Source organism: Macrotis lagotis, chromosome 1, assembly GCF_037893015.1.
Source record: "Macrotis lagotis isolate mMagLag1 chromosome 1, bilby.v1.9.chrom.fasta, whole genome shotgun sequence".
In the NCBI taxonomy this organism is placed as follows: Eukaryota; Metazoa; Chordata; class Mammalia; order Peramelemorphia; family Peramelidae; genus Macrotis; species Macrotis lagotis.
Genome location: NC_133658.1, coordinates 681,630,145 through 681,650,467, shown reverse-complemented (window position 1 = coordinate 681,650,467; position 20,323 = coordinate 681,630,145). Strand labels below are relative to the sequence as shown.

General features: G+C 35.0%; 1 protein-coding gene and 1 long non-coding RNA gene across 7 annotated transcripts in view; one reads left to right on the top strand and one right to left on the bottom strand.

Annotated features, from left to right (window-relative positions):
- The window catches only part of ZNF385B (zinc finger protein 385B), a 483,339-nt gene that overhangs the window by 118,065 nt on the left and 344,951 nt on the right, over window positions 1-20,323 (bottom strand). The window lies entirely within an intron of this gene.
- On the top strand, window positions 1,703-19,614 carry LOC141507688 (uncharacterized). 2 transcript variants are annotated; one of them, XR_012474240.1, is made up of 4 exons: window positions 1,703-2,031; window positions 9,306-9,517; window positions 11,739-11,801; window positions 13,741-19,614. It is a non-coding gene; the product is annotated as an uncharacterized LOC141507688 (long non-coding RNA). The 2 variants fall into 2 exon arrangements; XR_012474241.1 differs by having other exon boundaries at window positions 9,295-9,517.

Sequence of the window (20,323 nt, the reverse complement as noted above, 5' to 3'; positions counted from 1 at the left end):
CCTTGAGAATAATAGGTTTCCATCTAGAAATAAACAACCCAGAGAACTACAACATGAAATTCATTCAAAAAAGGAAGAAAGGATTCATTTCAATCTTCAAGTCCTTAAAACAGTCTTAAATGTCCCCCACCTACTTGATACTCAGTTGGAAGTGAGAATTTCATGAATCCTGTGTTGAGCTCAGTCACAAGAGGGGATGACTTCAAGAAGGTTAACTCATCTAACTAGGTTAGATTAAGATGGTTCTTCAAGAGGAATGCATTAAAATTATCTAAACTAGTGTATAAATGTGAAACTCATTATTAAATTTGCCGGTTTAAAGAAAAATACAGTTTGATCTAGGCACCCAAATAAGAATGACCCCACCTCTATGGGTCACAAGATGTTTTCAAAAGGTTTGCAGGCTATTCTTCCAGAACAAGAAGGTACTGAAGTTCTCTAATCAGGACTATGAAATCTCTAGAACTCGGGGAAGGGGCATTAGAGATCAACTCTTTTTAAAACCATCATTTTAACAATGTAGAAAATTTAGTTCCTGAAAGATTAAGGATTTGCCCAAGATCCTACAGTCTATAAGTCTACTGGGGGAGGGGGAATCAAATTACATTTTTCAAGTTCAAAGATCTATAAGAATCCATTTAAAAATTTTATAATAACCTTGGGAAGTAAAAAAAAAAACCTGACCTATTTTTTAATTTGTAAATTGGCCAGTTGTTGGTTCATTATTGCAGTGAGTGGTAAGTTTAATGAGAAATTAACCATCTTTGATTTGTTGATAAACCACCTAGTGCACAGGTATAGAGAATCCTGTTCTTTGGAGTCAGTTGGAGTGGATTGGAATCCTGCTACTCTCATTAGCTGTATGATGGCAATTTATATCCTCTGTGAACCTGTTTCCTCATTTGTAAAAGTGAGTCAAATAATATTTACAATACCCACCTGACAGGCAGGTTCAAATAATGAGATTCAAATCTCAATAAAGGTAAAAGACAAATATGTTATTATGGTTATTAAAATTTAATGAGTCAAAGAAGATTCAGACTATCTAGTGCACCATTTTGTACTACTTTATAAAGGTTCTGAACAGGAAACAGAACCAAGTCTATGAAAACATCCTTTTAACCACTCTGGTTGAGTCAGTGAAAGGAATGTAAACCACTTAAAAGGAAACATGAATTTGTCATTGAATTTCTGTTGACAGTTCTTATACTGATGGAAACTACAACAGGTAACTATTGAAAAAGGCACATTTCCTAAGAAATGGCAACTGATCTTCCATTATAGTCAATTAAACATCCCTACTATTTCACCCCTCCCTGTAGGCCTCAGTTCTGAGTCCTCTGCAATTCACACAAATGGTCTTGACCAAAGGAGGCTGGGGCACAGCAACTGGGGAGGTCAGCATACAAAGCCTCCCATAAAAACTTCAATTCAGGCTATATGTTTTATTTCCTTTTGTTTGATAAATCAAATTTTAAGCTATTGGAATGCATGTTGAAATTCTGCATTCAAAAGCCACAGGAATACACTCTGACATTTTTCTTTTTAAATCAGAGAAAGGAATACCATAGAATTGCCATTCAGTTTAAAGAAGCAGTTAATGTTTACTCTATAATTACTTTTTAATCCCATCCTTGCTACGGGGGGAAGGGAGAAGCTTTCTCTATTTAAGTATTAACCAGTTTTCTAAGCTATTAACAAATGGCTGCTCATACCAAAGGAAAGCACACAACAGTATAAACTTTTGTGGCAGGACATGTGGGGCATCCTCTTTTTTTTTTTTTTTTTTTTTTTTTTTTAAGCAAGGCTAGTTCCTGGTGCTTTTGAAAATCCTTTTCTGTTGTTAGTGAGTAGCCTAGAGTTTGAAGATTTGGAGAAATCTAGAAAGGAAGAAAAAGTCACTGTGAAAAACTTCATATGGAGAGAAGTCATCTTTGTCATCAAACAGCAGTGACTGTCTGCTTAATAGCTTCCAGTGACTGTGGAACTGTGCATCACCCGGATTCCACCTTTCATTCTCTGGTAAAGCTGGTATGTGTGGGGGTGTGGGGCACCATCTGCTCATAGTGGAGAGGGAAGTGAGTGACCTGGAGAGGTTGACCAAGAGTCACTGATAACAGAGGAACTATCCAAGATTTCAACATTAGAAAGAATTTTTTTAAAAATTCTTTTTCTATTAACTCTGTCAAGTTCTTATAAAGAACTTTATTAACTAGCAAAAGCAGATTCAAATGGCATAAGGAAGACATCATAAATGACTACAAAGGCAAAGCTTTACCTGGTTAGTAATGAATTCTACTGGACTAGGAGACAAGTTAGATGAGGTTAACTGGTCCCTCTTTGACAAAGCAGGGAAACAGGAATTACTGGTAATCGATTATTGACCTACTTTTCTACCAGTCTTTAAGAGCAATAAAGGAAAAAAAAAGCTTTGTACATTTTATGAGAGTAGACAATTGGTCCAAAGGGAATTGAATTTTATTTGGCAAAATAGACCCTCTCTGCAAGCTGAGTCTTCCATAGTCAGACCAGGATCCTGAAAATGTAAAAATGAACACCTTATTCTTTTTAACCAAACCTCAGGGGATTGGTAATATTCAAAATAACATCAGGTATTTCAGACAAAGATGTCTTTTTATGTGATTCATTATAGAACAGAGATTTAAACCTGGACAGGCTGCTAGACATCATTTAATCTATTGCCCTCATCTGGCATAGAAAGAAACTGAGGCCTTGAGGTTCCCAAGGTCAGCACAAAAATAAGATTAAAATTATGAGTGCTCTCAAACCAGCACTCTTTCTATTAGATCATGCTGTGAAAACTTTAGCCTATGGATTATATTTATTTATATATTTCTATAATGACTGCCATTTTAAAAAATTTCCCTATCTTTTAGGGTGGGGGCAGACAATGTGCAACCTGCAGGTCATATTAGGACTCAAAATTATTTGGTCTAGTGCTGTCATGGTAACCTTAGGAGGGGCTCTAAATTCAATTATATAGGAGCATTTTAAGGGTGAATTAATTAAATGTTTGCTCAAATATAGCAGGCAAATGATGTCATAAATCTACAAATGACCCTTGGCAGAAAAAAGATTCCCCAATTGTACTAAGGACTAGCAAAGGACCCTGATAGACAGACTAATACATAGTCCATCCTAGCATGTATCATGGAATACTAATATATGATAGTAGCATTTGTCTTTTCAGTAAATTGTTTTAGAGGAAGTGGCAGCTATTTCCCAAAGAAGCATTTTACATGTTCCTGTTTACATGTTTACATGTTCCTGTTTCAGAAATAAATGAAATAAAGGAAAAGAAATTTTTTTTTAAAAAAGTTTTTCCTCTATATTCTGTATACCATTTTACTTGAAATTATAACTTGATATTTACTGGTTGCTTATCTATTCCTAAAAAAAAATTGCTTTTTAACAAAGAACTACACATTACCCTTATTTTACTCATTGTTTTTGATTTTCTTTAGTCTGTGTCAAAAATGAATTTGTTGCTGTCAGTTTGTATTTAGTTCTTTTTGTTCTCCTTTCCTCTGTCTCAAACATCATTTTCAAACTCCTTTTTCTTTATAATATACACATTAAGACTAAATATTATATAAAAGTATACCACGTGCTCAGCAAATTCACTTTGGGAAGAAGATGTTTTACTCTAAATTAAAAATATAGAAACGAAAATTCCCAGATTGTACACTCTTTATATTGGGAGTTGCAAGGATTCATTCTTTTCTAAACTCTGAGCAACATGTCATTAAAAGCAAGAAATAAAAAGTACTCAATGGATGTTTGTATGTATATATGTTAGTGTGTGTATATGTGTGTATGCACACAAATGTATGGTAGGGGAGTTGGCTTTACTTTACTCTTATACTGTATTTCTCCCCCCAAAATTTGTATCCAGAAATCAAGAGGTGAAAGCAAGAAATATACTATTATCAGGATATTATTATTAGAACTGGCCCTTTGAATAAATCCAAAAATTAAATTAGGACATATCTCTAGCTAAATCTAGTGTAATTAGACCAGCTGCAACACCTGAGGGTTGCTTTTTCTATGGGGCAACATGAGGGTATTGTACTTTGTGTGATATAATGACAGGTCACTTAAATTGAATACACAGTGGTAATAGTACATTTTTATAGTAACTCATTTTTAGACTATAACTGTGATGATTCTTTGGATTTATAAAGTATAGAATCCTTTTCTTTCATATGTTTTTACATCATTTGCTAGCTGTTACTAAAAAAACCTGTCAAATATGACAGTATTATCCTCATTCCAGTAACCATGAAACAAATTCAGAAAAAAGAAAGTTATTTAATATCACACACATACACAAGCTAATGGGGAACCAGCATGAAAATTAACCTTCCTGTTTGAAGTCGCCCATCTTTTGGTAAGCACACAATTGTCCTACTCATTAAGTTATTCATATTAGCTAAAGATTTGGGAATTGATTTCTTACAAGTAAAGCTCAACATATATTGGTTTCAGTTATGCCTTTTGGCAACAGTCCATGAAAATTGCAATGTTTTTTACCCCTGATTCATAAAGAAAGAAAACAAATTCCATTTCTTAATATTTTTGAAGTCATCAGAAACTCCACCGAAACTCCACCATCACCACCACCCCAGAGAGTTTTCAAAATAACATCACCTTCACACCTTGAGTCTCCAAGTCCTTTCCAAATAAACAACACCTATTCATGCTTCACAAAAGGCAAAAACTAAAGAAGGGTCCCTAGGTGGGAGCTAGAGGTAAAGTCAGGATATTAAAGCTCCACCTTGTATAAAATGTAAACATAAACCAACTTCATCCTAGGAAATATTTTCTTTTGAAGATTCAAATTCACCTGATTTCCAGACAGATTTCTCTATCCAAGCAGTATGAAAAACCCCCCAACAAAAACCACTAAGTCCTTGCCTGAACTAGAAGAAAGGTTGGCTTTTAAGAATGCTGCCTATTACCACAATCAAAGGACAAGAGTATAAATCATTCATGCCGCTCAGTGTCCATATATCATAGTATAACAATCAGTCTATCAATCTGACCTTGGAATTTTTCTAAGTCTGATCAATATGCATATACACATCTGTGACTTGAATCATTTTTTTTATAAGGGATAGGGAAGCAAGAACTACATCAAGTGAGTCTTCACTGTACAAATATACCATTTTAGCCCACTGACTAATTTGTGGCAGTTCAATATTCTACAAACTTAAAGAAACACAACAAACTATGATAATGTAAAGAACAAAAGAAATTTGAGAAATTGGTGACACTTTCAGCTTACAAAGAAAATCTGCAAAACCTGACTTAGTATTTACATTGCAGTTTTATAAAAGCTTGGGGGTGGGGAAGAATAGGAAACATTTTTAGATGGGGGAGGGAGGGAGGGAAAATCAACAAATCCAGTTTTTATTTTAGTTTTAAATCTTTTCACTTCTCTATAAATTAATTTTCAGTTTTCTCTCTCCATGCCTTCTTACTTCATGGAAAAGAAAAATCCCTGAGGTGTAAATACTGGTCAAACAGCAATGCTTACCTTAGTTTTAAAGTTTACAGCCCAGTCACTTCTGTATTCCAACAGGCTATGAGGTATTATTGCATTTAGAGATAAATAATTCCATCATTTCAACCTGGTGCTCCTGTGATATGTGGTGCTAGGAAACAGCCGACTGGCAGGCTCTAAGTCTGAACAAATCAGACGTACTGTAATTGGTGCTTAGCTCTAATTACTATGGAGGATTGTGTTTGCAACTTGATTCCAGAGGGAGGGCAGCTTACCTACTGACGACACCCAACCAAATAGAACATAAAAGACTGACACTTGTTTTTTTGCATGCCATTTTCTAAGTATTTTTCAGGGTTCTGCTATAGTATTATTGTTGTCAAAAAAGGCAAACGAGAGAGATTTTAATTTTAAAGCAATCCACTTTTTATGAATTTAACTTAAATCTGTTTTAACATGGTAGAATTCTAAGAGTTGAGATTTTGAGGGTTAGATATTATCTCAGTCGTTAGGCAAATAAATAGCTTTAAAAAATTTCAGCTGACTTACCTAAATAGTTTATTAAATAAATAATTTATTCAAATAAATTTTATACTCAAAATGATTGAAATTAATTGTTTTGAGGGATACTTTGCTTTTGTTTTGGTCTCTGCCTTGATGTGATCAGAAAGAAAAAAAAAGGTTTTGAAGATCCCTTCAAATGAAGGTCAGGAACTTTGCAACTTATATCCTTAAATAGTTGCCTTGATCAAAGAACTTCCTTGGTGTCACAGAGCCAAAATGGGTCAAAAGAAAGAACATAAATGTAAACCTTCTGGACTCCAAGGCATGTCCTCTTTTATCCACTCTCCCACAGGTATTATTTCTTATTGAAAACCAATATTCATGAATAATAAGTATACTAGCAGATTATGTTTAATTAGGTTCACAAAAATGCTTGGTATATCACTCTTCTCATTTGACTTTCATAATCAGGTAATACAAGTATTATTATTCCTAAAGACAGGCATTGGGGTATAGTAGAGAGAAAATTTCAGTAAGGGAGACCTAGTTTCAAGTTCCATCTCTAAAACAAACCCAATATGTGACAAGCTGGGTCAAATCACTCAACCTTTTGGCACCACAGGTAGTTCTCTAGGACCAAAAGTTGCAAAGTGATTGCCATTTTTATTGATGAATCAAATTACTGGAAGTTCCCTATGCCAATGAAATCACAGGTCAAGTGATCCACCCACTCCCACCCCCACAAAAAAAGGCCATTTCAATGAGAATTATTTATTTTTTTTTTAAGGTTTTTGCAAGGCAAAAGGGGTTAAGTGGCTTGCCCAAGGCCACACAGCTAGGTAATTATTAAGTGTCTGAGGCTGGATTTGAACCCAGGTACTACTGACTCCAAGGCTTGTGCTTTATCCACTATGCCACCTAGCTGCCCCCGAGAATTATTTTTAACAAGTACTTGCCAAGGTCACATAGGTTAGGAAGTAATAGAATCATGGTTCAAGTTCAAACCTTCTGATTGCAAGTCCAGTGATCTTTATGGCATATTAAGCTAACTGAAGAATTTTTCTTTACTTCTCAAAACAGTAAGTAAGGATGATGATAAATTATTCACACTCATGAATTCATAACCAATTTTACTCCTTACATAGTGGCATCTGCCCACATAATCAGAACATGGATACTGTGCAATCTTTGTATTTACACACTCAAATGTCAGCTGAACTAATAAATAGACTATCACTTTACTTATGGTAGGAGCTGTATTTCATTGATACTGATGAGCTGGCTCAGTGGAGATTTCATTGAAGGAAAAAGACATGAAGTGACTAATGCTTCCAAATGTCAGAAAGGATCTTGTACCTTTGGCATGGCCCTCTTGCTTGTGTGCCAGTCAGGGCCAATAATAACTCAAATGAACTACCAGGGCATTGGCATGCCAAAGAGAATTCATTCCACCAACACAAATTCAGAGATCTGGCAGTATGTTTCTGTCTGGTTTCACTGGGTCACTTTCAAGGACAGGTAAGCCTGTAGTGATTAATGAGATAGAGCAGTCAACATGCTTGTTATATAAAGTAGCTCTTGCATGAGGGTTTCTCTGTCTGGCCTAAATAAGTTTGATTAATTTATGAATAATTTTAGGAATCTGAAGGAAATTGAGACATTCTATATTAACATTATAAGTTTTAAAAATTGTATAATGAATTTAAACATCAATGAAAAGAGCATTTCTACAAACATCAGACCATAAGAGTTTTTTATGAAATCATGAATCTTAATTTTATAATTCCTGATATAAGACAAATATATAATATACTTTACACATTACTTTCAAAACATTCCTGATTAACAATGCTTCCTTATAGATATTCTTCTGCTCTATTCTGTACATTTTCAAAAATGTTTTCAATAATCCTGGGGTCTTTCGATGTCACTTGCTAAACCCCTAAATGTCCTTCTTAGCTAAAAATGAAAAAAAGGGGGAGAAGGAAGCACCAAAACAAACAAAAACTAACCCATAACAAATAAGTAAAATCAAACAAAATGTACCCATAGAGTAGTTAACTGAAAAAATATATATCTTTTTTAAAACCAAATATCCACTAACTCCATCAGAAACTGGGTAATATGTTTCATCACAGGTCCTCTGAAGACATAATTGGCCATTGATTTGATCAGTTTCTACTCACTTCACTGCTTTGGCTCATACTAACTCATGATTTTCTAAAGTTGACTCATTTCTTATGCAGTGGTAGTATTTAATTTCATTTATATGTCATAATTTGTTCAGACATTCCCTAAATGTCTTAGGCAATATAATACATCCCCTTAGATTCTAGTTCTATTATCTCCACTTTTAATTCTCTCTTTAAGATTAGGAAGTTTGCGTCCTCCATCGGCTCATTTTCTATTTGAATTTCTACACTCAACTGCTGGTGTGTTCAACTATTCTTTGTCTATTTCAGAATGGAAATGTGCTATCCATTCCCCCTACCCTTTCCTTCATTTTTTTAGTCTTCTTTTCAAGCACCCCAAGGAAGAGAAAAAACAAGTTCCATATCCTTCTATTCTAGTGTATTCCTCCTTTTGTTCCCTGTCCCATATCTACTTGCTCTGCTTATGAGACTAAGAAGAAAGAAACTTAAGGTCAAAGAGGTTCATGGCAAGTTGAAGAATTTTACTTAAAGTACTCTGTATACTATATACCATAGCATTTAATGTACAAGAAAATTAAAGCCACACATATTCAATCATATACCATCTAAGCAATCAATCTGCCATTTGTATGTGGAAAAAAAGGATATTTGAGAAATGCATTTAAGAATGAAAACTTTAAGGTCAGTAGAAAGCTATCATGGTGCACTGTTATTAAAAACACAAATGAAGGAAGAGCAGTTGAAGGAAAAAAATAAAAGATAAAGATTCAACATATGATATAGTAGAGAAAGGGAAGGTTGTCTCCATTCTCTCACAACATTACTTTGCTTCTATGCTCTACCTCTTTAAATGTTCTCATAGGAACACATTGCACAAGGGAAATCATTTCTGAAGAGTCCTTAAGAATTACTCATTTTAGGGCAAAAAGAGAGAAGTTGTACAAAAAGCAAGATTCTCTCACTATGATACTACTTAACAGGGAAATATTAAAAGAAAGGAAAACTAAGTTCAGTCCTTGCCCCAAGGTCCATGGGTATGTGACTCTCTCTCTCTCTCTCTCTCTCTCTCTCTCTCTCTCTCTCTCTCTCTCTCTCTCTTTATTGATGGAGATGTGTGATAGTTGGAGCAGAGTTGTCAAGAGGAGGAAAACTCCCATGTTCTATCTTCTTTGGGAAAGTCCTTTTGGTTTTCTGCTTTGAAAGGAAAGATGGAAGCAGTCATTCTCCACTTCAGGTTGCTGAAGGAAAAAAAAAATCTATGAGAAAAACCAGTAGTCTCCATCATGTACCTATCTCCAGTTTGTTAACACCAGAGACATTACGTTCCCCTTAGGTAAGATCCAGAACTTTCTCTCTTGCTTGAGTTGATGGGAGAACTTCACTCTGAAATTTTGGCATATATCTTCCTGTGTATATCTTCTGATTACTGTTTAGCTATGATATGAATAAATGGGTTTCTTTGCTATATGTAATGAAAAACTGGTGTTAGGTCTAAAAGAGGTCAAAGCCAAGAAATCAAGATTGGGGTTCTCTATCCCCCCAATAATGAAACAAAGTGATCAGAAGTAAGATTGAACTTTATCATATCCTTCACAGTCTAGACAAACAGTAATTAAGGAAGTAGATAGTTATAATTCTAGCCCCATAACCTCTCTATTTGAGATAGCAGAGTGGTCTCTAGTCCTAACCTCCTACTTCCATTCCTGGCAGACATTAAAATCTCTCTTTAGAAAGAAGAGAATAGGGTCTGCCTTCCTGTGGATACTCCAAACTGGGGGTGGGGGCAGAGGAGGACTGGGAGAGGAGGTCAAGAAGAGCCCTTATCCCTGGCTACATATTGGCCTTGTTTACATAAAAATATAATATTCAGTCTAATGCAACTCACAATATATTTTCCCAAAGAAATAATATAAGACTTCTAGGCTATCCACATTGTGTAACTGAACTATATTATTAAGTATTATATTCCTTCAATTCTAGCAATAATATCATAGTAACAACAGTCTATTAATAATTGTATTGCAATTAGTGCCACACTAATAGCTATAGTTAAAATATTTTAAAAATAGTTTTAATTGTTTTATTAATATAAACATGTGAAAAAATGAAGGTTGAAGTTCTTTCCCCTATTTTTGCCTAGTACCCAGTGAGAAGGGAAGATAGTGACTTGGGGATATTTTTCTTCTAGCATTTTCAGCAGATGTCTTCCTAATACTTTGTTCAATGATAGAAATGCATCATCTTACTTGTTCTTATAAAAACCATGTGGATTGTTTCTTTTGTTGTTGTTGTTTTTTAGGTTTTTGCAAGGCAAATGGGGTTAAGTGGCTTGCCCAAGGCCACACAGCTAGGTAATTATTAAGTGTCTGAGACCGGATTTGAACCCAGGTACTCCTGACTCCAAGGCCGGTGCTTTATCCACTATGCCACCTAGCTGCCCCATATACATTTTTTTTAGTTTTTTTTTTTTTTGCAAGGCAATGGGGTTAAGTGGCTTGCCCAAGGCTACACAGCTAGGTAATTATTAAGTGTCTGAGGTCGGATTTGAACTCAGGTACTCCTGACTCCAGGGCCAGTGCTCTATCCACTATGCCACCTAGCTGCCCCTGGATTGTTTCTTTATTATCCTTATTCTATGTTTAAGGAAACAGGTTTATCAAGATTGAGTGATTTGCTGAAGATAAACATAGTAAGGGGCAGAACCAAGCTTCAAATTTAATTCTTTTGGTCCTGAATCCAGGGTTCTTTGTACTCCTTATATGGATGTACGGATATAAATATAACCATCATAAATCAAAGAATATTTTCAAATCTACTTATATTTAATTTCAAATATATTTCAATTTATTTCTAATTTTAAATTAATAATGGTTCCTTGAATTTTCAGTTTAGATTTTTTTCTCATTTCAATCTTTGTTGTCAGTGATCTTTAAACAACCATTCAGGGGAAGTAGTGGGGACTCACTGCTCAAAGTTTTTATGTTAATCTTTTTTGCCAAATAAACAATGTTTTCATAATAGAAAGAACATCTTACTCCATTTATCTGCATTCTAGGTATGGCTATTCCCAAGTCTCTGTCTTTTTTTTTTTGTTTTTTGTTTTTTTGTAAGGAAAATGGGGTTAAGTGGTTTACCCAAGGCCACACAGCTAGGTAATTATTAAGTGTCTGAGACCGGATTTGAACCCAGGTACTCCTGACTTCAGGGCAGGTGCTTTATCCACTATGCCACCTAGCTGCCCCAAGTCTCTGTCTTTTGATGAGATATAATTAAGGAGATGATCTGGGTTGTCATGAAATTTGTATAAAATAAATATAAATATAAATTTGTATTTTGAATATTTATATGCTTATCTATTCATATGTATATGTTATATATGTATATGTATTTCCTAGTTAAAAGTTCTAACCATCTGATAGTATCTAAAGACTATCAGATATGGGCAGATATGTCAACTTTTGCCATTTCTCTATACTGTTTCTTTATATGATTAAATGACATTCGCAATGTCTAAAACTATCTTTGTACCATTACTCTCTTCATTGTCTTCATAGCCAGCCTTTTATTCCTTTGGAATCCTGACCTGATAATCTTGCAACCACATGAAATTGAAAAAGGTAAATGTTGTTTAATTCAATCCTTTTTATTTATATATTTTAAAAGCTTTGCTGATGTGATCTGAGCAGGATAATCACATTGGACTCTTTAAGCTCCATTGTCTCCTCACATACAAGAGGTTGACAAAACTTTCAGTCTTCCATCATGAATCTCTAATAAGTGCTGTATCTTCCCTTCCAACCCTAAAGCAAAGTTCTTGTTCAGACCTTCATCATTACCTCTCACTGAATTTTGGCATTTTCTTGTTATAATTTTTAATTTTTATTTTCATTAATCTTTCACTAAAATTTAATAATTCCTCATGGTTTTTAATATATATATATATATATATATATATATATACACACACACACATATATTCTTCTTAAAGGGATCCAGATGCTTCATTAGACTGATAGAAGGTTAAATGATTTAACACAAAACAGTTAAGGACTCCTGTTATGACGAATCTGTTGATAAGTCCTTATATTAGATTGGACCCACTGGATGGATATTAAAGTAGCAAGATTTCATTGCATATGAAATAATTAAGAGAAAAATACAAGAGAACTCACATTTAAGTGCTAAAAAACGTGATTAGTCTGGGATGATCTATTTGTGATGAAGTGACACTATCTCTTCATGTTTTTTCTAGATGGGCCAATAGCATCTCTTTATTCATATATTCTAGAGTGCTTGCTAGCTATCAAAATCAATTCTCAAGCATATAAAGACTCTATTCACTATACTTTTTTGGGGAAATCTCTATTGGATGTGTGTGTGAAGATGTAGATGTGTGAGTAAACTACAGGCAATATCTGAAGTCATAAGTTTTTATTGCTGCTTTCATTCTTGGATTTTTATCTCCTATGAATTTCTGGTATTGCTATCTCTCTTCTTTCTATGTGGAAACTTCTCTCTACCCTAGTCTCTTGGATTTGTGCTGGTAGCTTGCTTTTCTCTTTCTTTTTCAGTTTCCAACCTTTTAAATTATGTTCATAGTTCTTTGCTCAAAAAGAAAGTCCAAATGAACATTCTTATTAATAAGCCCTAATTAATAAAATGATTAAATTATCCAGAAACTGTGTCTCTCAAACGTTTTTAAATGCCACAGTTATAGAAGTTACATGAAGTTATATGAAGAGATCCAAGTCTTTTACTCTATATTCTTAACAAGCAGCTCCTCAGGGCAGCTAGGTGGCATAGTGGATAAAGCACCGGCCCTGGAGTCAGGAGTACCTAGGTTCAAATCCGACCTCAGACACTTAATAATTACCTAGCCGTGTGGCCTTGGGCAAGCCACTTAAACCCACTACCTTGAAAACAAAATCTAACAAGAAGCTCCTCTCAAGTGGACCCACAAGAAGAGTTCTTTATTAGGACTTTGGCTGTAATCTGATTCTCCCTTTTACTAGGAGGCAATCGTCAGGTAGATGAGTGTATTTGAAAAAAAAAATTCTCTTCATCTTCTGATCCTACATGAGGATGGGAGAGAGAAAACTTGTGTGCACAGTAAAGAGTCACTTGAGAAATTTTAGGTGTTATGGAGATTTGGCTTATGAAATCAATTGCTTGACTTTAAAAAGTGAAGAGTGACAGGACAAAAAGGAAGGAAGGCGAAGATGCTTTTACTTCTGATGTTGTAGCATCCAGGGCCATCTCCAGTTGTTTTGATCCACACCTGACCACTAGACTCTGATGGATACAGAGGAAAAAGTGAGGCTGGTGACTTTGCACAGCCCTCTCTTACTTAAAGCCACCCCACTTGCATGTCAATGCCATGGTCTATGAGAACAAAGGACAAAAACAAAATCAACAACAGTGACACAAAACCTAACCTTACAGAAGCGGAGATCCTGGATATTATAGAAACACAACACTAAGAACTCTTAGTAGTAACAGGATAGCCAAAGAGGAAGTGAAATTCACTCTGTGTTTACTTGCTTCTCTATTGCACAGAAGAACAACTTTCCTGACCAGCTGTTACCCTGTCTGATCAGTGATGGCTTCACACTTGAAGGTCGGAGCATTCCTATTTTCAGCTTCTTCAGGTGGAAAGCCTACAAATGCAATCACTTTTGTCAAGTATTTGAAGAAACAAGACAACTCTGATAGGAAAGTCACACCTTGGGATAAACTGTAACAGCAGGGAGGACTTCTGTTACCTTCCTTTAAATCACAGTTTTGACCACTTGTATGGACGGCCAGTGACCAACTGAAGAGATTACAAGCCAGGATCAGGGAAGGTGTTTGCCACAGCCATTCATAAGTTCATTTTCATTCCCCTGCAAATTGCTGGCATAGTCGTCACTCTGGAGGCTCTCAATTGCCTTGGTTCTTTTCCTGTCTTCTAATAGCAGTCGCTATAATTGGACTCTTAACCTGCCTCCTTCATTTTTTCCAACCTTTAAATTGCATCTGGATGAAGAGCCATGAGGTTGTCCAGAGCCAATATCTCATGAAAATCTCATTCAGAGGTTGACTAGAGAGGCTCTCAAGTTCATAAACAAGTTGATGTACTGGGATTTTACTCATGAAAACTGACTAACATCCATTTCCATGGTGACAGCAAAAACACTATACTTATTTTAGGCCTCTTTTCTCTTCCATATTCAATAGGTATCCAGAGAAGAATAAAATAGCACATGGGGAGGGAAGTTGGTCTGAATAAAATAATATGAAAAATTAAAAATTTATATTCATACAGCATAAGGCAAATATATTTTTGCCATTTCTAGTTAGGTAAGCTTCAGTACTCTCGTAGAGTCTATAATGTCTATTATTTTAGGATAAGATGCAGGGGGCAGCTAGGTGGTATAGTGGATAGAGCATGGACTCTGGAATCAGGAAGACCTGAGTTTAAATTCAGCCTTAGACACTTAATACTTACTTAGCTATGTGACCTTGGGTAAGTCACTTAACCCCATTGCCATGCCAAAAAATAAAAGAAGATATGATGCAGAATAAGTTTTTTGTTATTGTTCTGTTGAAGAAAGGATAGTAAAAATAGTATGTATGTATATACATACATAATATTAACTTTAAAAAAGATGCAGACCATCAGTTGGGGAATAGCTAAACAAATTTTAGCATATGAATGTGACAGAATATTATTATTCTGTAAGAAATCATGAGCAGGTGGACTTGAGAAAAACCTGGAAAGACTTAGATGAATTGATGCTGAGTGAAATCAGCAGAACCTAATCATTGTATACCTCTCTTAACAACGTTATATGGTAATCAATTGTGATAGATTTAGCTCTTCTCAGCAAAACAGTGATCAAAGACAATTCTAAAAGACTTGTGATAGAAAATTCCATTCACATTCATAGAAAGAACTACAGAGCCTGAATGCAGACCAAGGCATACTATTTTCACTTTTTAAAATTTATTATATGTTTTTCTTATATTTTTCCCTTTTTGTTAATTCATCTTTCTCAACATGGCTAATATAGAAATATTTTTAACATGATTTTACATGTCTAACCTATATCAGAATACTTCTCTCTTACGGGAAGGGAGAGGGAAAAATGTGGAATTCAAAAATCTTACAAAAATGAATACTGAAAACTATCGTCAGATATAATTGGAAAATTAAAAATAAAATTAAAAAGATGCAGATACACATCCACTTATCAGACACTACCTTCTAAATTATTCATTTTGAAAATCTTCCTCTCTCTCACCTGAAATACTTGTCTCCAACTTGAAGTAGTGATAAAAAAGAGTATTCCTTAGTTCTAGAGTTTCTTGCCCAAAGCTTTTGAAATCTTAGCAATGTTTTCTAGCTCCCTCAAACAAGAAGTGAATAAATAGCTTTTATTAAATGTCCACAATATTCCAGGCTCTTTGCCTGGTGAGAAAATGGTGAGAAAATGAACTCTATCTTCAAGAAACTTACAGTCTAGCTGGGGGAACCAATATGTAGATATAGTGTTATGCACAAAAAGATGTTGGGTGATTTTTGAGAGTATGACATGAGATGAGTGAGGGGAAAATCTCATGTAGAAGATTCAGAAGAGAGTGAGAGAAGAAGAAATGAAGGCAATAGATAGACATTTTTCATTTGTACTCATATGAATCCCCAGAAGTAGGTAGTAGCCATCGTGTTTGACAAGTCTTGGAAGGATCAGAATGATTCTTTAAGACAACTTTTCTTCTCAGTTGTAGCTTAGAGGGTTGCTAGTTATTACTACCTTCTAAGAAAAGTCTAGAAAAGTCCTTCTTTGAAGGGAGGACACAACCCTTTCCAGATCAAGAATTTCTTGAAAGTTTTAATGATTATTTTCCAGTATAAAAATGAAGTCTGTCCTTTTTACCTCAGTCATTGTCACATTTGTTTTAAATTATTGAATGTGTATATATGTAAAAATGCACATTTTTTGTTTATACTTACATGGCTGAAACCACAGACATAAAACCAGATAGTTTTAAACCTAGATAGTATATTCACACACACACACACACACACACACACACACACACACACACACACACACCTTTATGTTCATTCATACTGTCTTCCCCCATTAGACTGTGAGCAAGGAACTGTCTTCTGCCCTTCTTTGTATTCCCAGGTCTTCTGCCTTTCTTTGTATTCCCAGCTCTTGGCTAGGAACAGTCAAAGACAAAAACAAAGTACACCAAAGTAGGGGCTTAATAAATGTCATTGTTCTGACTGACTCATAAGGTTCTTTAAAAAAATTTTTGGCTATTAATCTGTCAATAATGGCATACTAGAGCTTCTACTTTTTTCTTTTCTGCCTAAGTAGATTAGCTATTTACATAAATGATTGCTACAGTTATAGAGAAGTCAGGTATCAATCAGTCAAGGACTAGAATTTGCTGTGAAAGAGAAGAGTGAAGAACACAATAGGAAATGATTCTTGCCTTATCTTGTAAATATTCTAAGCTTGAATAATCTTTCTGGATCCAATCTCTTTTAAGCCCTTTCCCAATCGCATCGGCTCATATTGTACACTGAATTGCTCCTATAAACTAGTTGCCTAAGCCTGCCTTGCTTTAAAATACAAGACAAAAACAAACAACCATGAAATATGTTCTATCTAGGGTCTCTTTTCTCTCATATAGAGATGGCATACAATCTTTTTTATATGAATGGCATAGCAACTTCCAAATGAAAACACTTAAAAGTTCAATGTAAGATATCAGAAAAGCTTCCTTGCACCCAATAGCCAAATAGTTGTGGGAAAATCTGAAGGAATGTCTAAATACAACTTCACACCACCTTTAATAGCAGTATGAAATTAGTTGGATTCTCTAGGTCACTTTCTGATGGCTGAAACAGTATGCATAGTTGAAGAGTACTTCTTAAAAATCCCCCAAAGAATCATCTATTTAATGGGATCAAATGTGAGGACAGAGACCTCCCTCTAGGTGGTACAAGGGATAGAATGCCAGGCCTGGAGTCAGGAAGACTCGAGTTCAAATCTGTCCCCAGACACTCCAATTTCTCTCAGTTTCCTCATCTATAAGATGGGAAGAGAAGGAAACAGCAAAGCACACCAGTATCTTTGCCAAGAAAATTCCAAAAGGGGTCATGGAGAGTTAGATAAAAATTCAAAATAATCCACCTTCAAGCATTTGGAAGAATTGGTTCTGAAGAACTAATTCCAAATTCCCAGAATTGCCTTTTCGCCCCTTCTGGGAGGTGATTGGTAACTACTCAGAGTTAAAATCTAGTGAACAGAGGACAAATATGAACCCCACATATTAGCTTTTATCTTTTTTTTTTTTCCTTTTTCAAATGGGACCTCTCCTGACTTTTCTGGTGACAGAGGGCTGACCTAGAGGCCACTGGTCTGCTCTCCCACTGACAGCTCTGTTGCAGAGATATCAGCTGCTGAAGCTCAGAGCTTTTGAATTGGGTCCAGCCAGCACCCCGCTCCCCCTCATTTGTCACTTGTGACCCAGGCTCCAGTTACCACATTTCTCCATGTATAAGATCACCTTAATTTGGGGGCCTGAAATCTGAAAAAATTGTATTTCATAAAGTTACTGAACTCAAGTTTTATTCATCATGTAATTCAAGGACCTTCTCCTCATAGCTTTCAGGCATCTTTTGGGTAAGTCTGGTACATGGACACATGCTTAATCCATTCTGTTTCATGAACCTGAAGCACCAGTTGTGTCCTCCTTTGAAAGCAGTGTCACTTCTTCTTCATCAGCAATTCTGCTGGCCTTCTGATGAGCCATCTTTGTAGGCACAGGAATTCCACTTGCCCTTTGTTCTTCAATTCATCTTTTCAACCCCATCTCTAACTCAGGCCATTTTGTTACTTGCCTCTCATGGTCTTCTGCTGGGGCCTTTTTCAGGAGGGTTTCTTCTTCCTGTAGTCAGTCCTCGGATGGCTTTCTCAGTTGGAAGAGGACCAAATTGAGGTCCAGAAGCACAATGTTCATTCACTTTTGCAAATTGGATCAGTTTAAACTTGATTGAGCACTGGGCAAAATCTTTTCTGAGCCATTTCTGGGCAGAACATGGTAAAACGCTACATAATATACCATTAACAAATGTGAAACAGGATCGTAAAGACAACAAATGCAAAAAAGCAGGAAATTCAAGTAAAAAAACCTACAGCCTCTGGATAAGATGCTCCCAGTTTTTAGACCCCAAATTTTTCAAAAAAGGGTTGTATCTTATACATGGGAAAATATGGTAGATGGGAGGAGTCTGACTACCAGGAGGGTCCAAGTCAGGCTGAGGCTGAAAGTAATAGAATAAAGAAAGCATTACTGGCCCTCAGAATGAAAGTTATCTTTCTTTTGTTACCTAGGGCAGTTGCTAAGTAAATGTAGGGCCATCTTTCAATACACAAAGCTATAAAGAGCTTCTAGAAGAAGAAATGTGTATTAAAATTATATAGGCTTTATTTAGGTCAATTGTTTTTCTCTCTACATTGCTTTAAACTGTCAAAAGATTTCTCAAGATTTGTCAATTGAATTTTCATAAATCAAATACTAGAAGTAGCATCATTTAAATAATCCTATGATGGATTATTTTGTTAAGTTTTTCAAAGTTAAATCTGGACCAATCCCCAAACTAGCAATGGGGAAGAGGAATTTGGGGTTAGAAGTAGGCACTATCCTCTTTTGGGAGTCAAGAATGTTCCAGCTAAGAGAATCATATCTGTATCTGGAGAGACATAGCTTAAGACTAACTCATTAAATTTATATACCATTGAATCTCAGCTGGACAAATTCTTGGATGCTCACTTTTGATTATCTATAAACCTATCTTGATGTTTGTATTATTGTTCTTTTTATTTTGATTAAAAGCTATGCACAATTGGAGGTTGGGGACAGAGAAGCAGGAAGGTTCAGATCAACAAAATGACAAAAAAGTGACTCAATGTTCCCAGATTATTTATTCTTTTTGTAGTAGACTTAGGTTTTCATATACCGGGCTTTGCACAAGAGAGCACATCTAATTTTCAACAATAGGCATCTTGACATAAAATCTGTCCAATATAGGAACATACTATAAATTCTCCCCTTAAGTTAGAACCACAACTAGATTAGGAAAGCTGACAATGAAAACTCAAGATACAGTTATATTTCAAGGAGATGTTTTAGCTTTATTTTTTGTTCATTTTGTCTGTTTTTGAATACAAAAGATTTTGTACTAAATTTAGCATTAGCTAATGCATATAGTAGAGAAGAACAATGAAAAATTAATTCGGATGGGTGGGCTAGGGCAGTGGATAGAGCACCAGCCTTGGAGTCAGGAGTACCTGAGTTCAAATCTGACCTCAGACACTTAATAATTACCTAGCTGTGTGACCTTGGGCAAGCCACTTAACCCCATTGCCTTGCAAAAAACTAAAAAAAAAAAAATTAATTAGGGTCTCCTGTATGTATATAGGGAGAAAAAATTATATAATTATATGTTTTGGCAATTTTTTACACTCTTAAAATATTAGTACTGGCATCCTAATTTTTAAAAAGAGAAGAAAAAAATCAGGAAGTTAAAATAATTTTAAATAATTTATTTTAAATTTTCTTAGGGGTCAAAAAAGGTGATATAAATGTGGTATTTCATGACTCATAATGGTTAATTAAGCAACAAAGGATAAAATTTAGGACAAAACTAAACCTTAAAAGGAAAATGCACAAAAAAACTGCCACATCACTGAACTCAAATGTCATGTGAATTTTACATGCTTATGGCTAATAGGAATAGGATGGGGTGATGTGGTATAATTGGTAGGATGTGAGAGACATTTTGTAATAAGATGAATAATATGTGTTTGAATTTGTTGAGGCAGTCATTTCTTTTCCATTAATGTTTGGTTTTACTTTAAAGATCAAAATATAACATACCAGCTTTAACAAATATGTTGGTATGAATGAACTATTTATTTGTTTATTAGTTCTTCTGGGTAAATTCAATACTGTTTATCAGGAACACAATTTCTGAATTTCCATACCTTTTTTATATTTATATATATTATATATATTATATTTATATTTTCATATTATATAGGAAACCATAACATAGCAAGAATCAAAATCAGGTCAT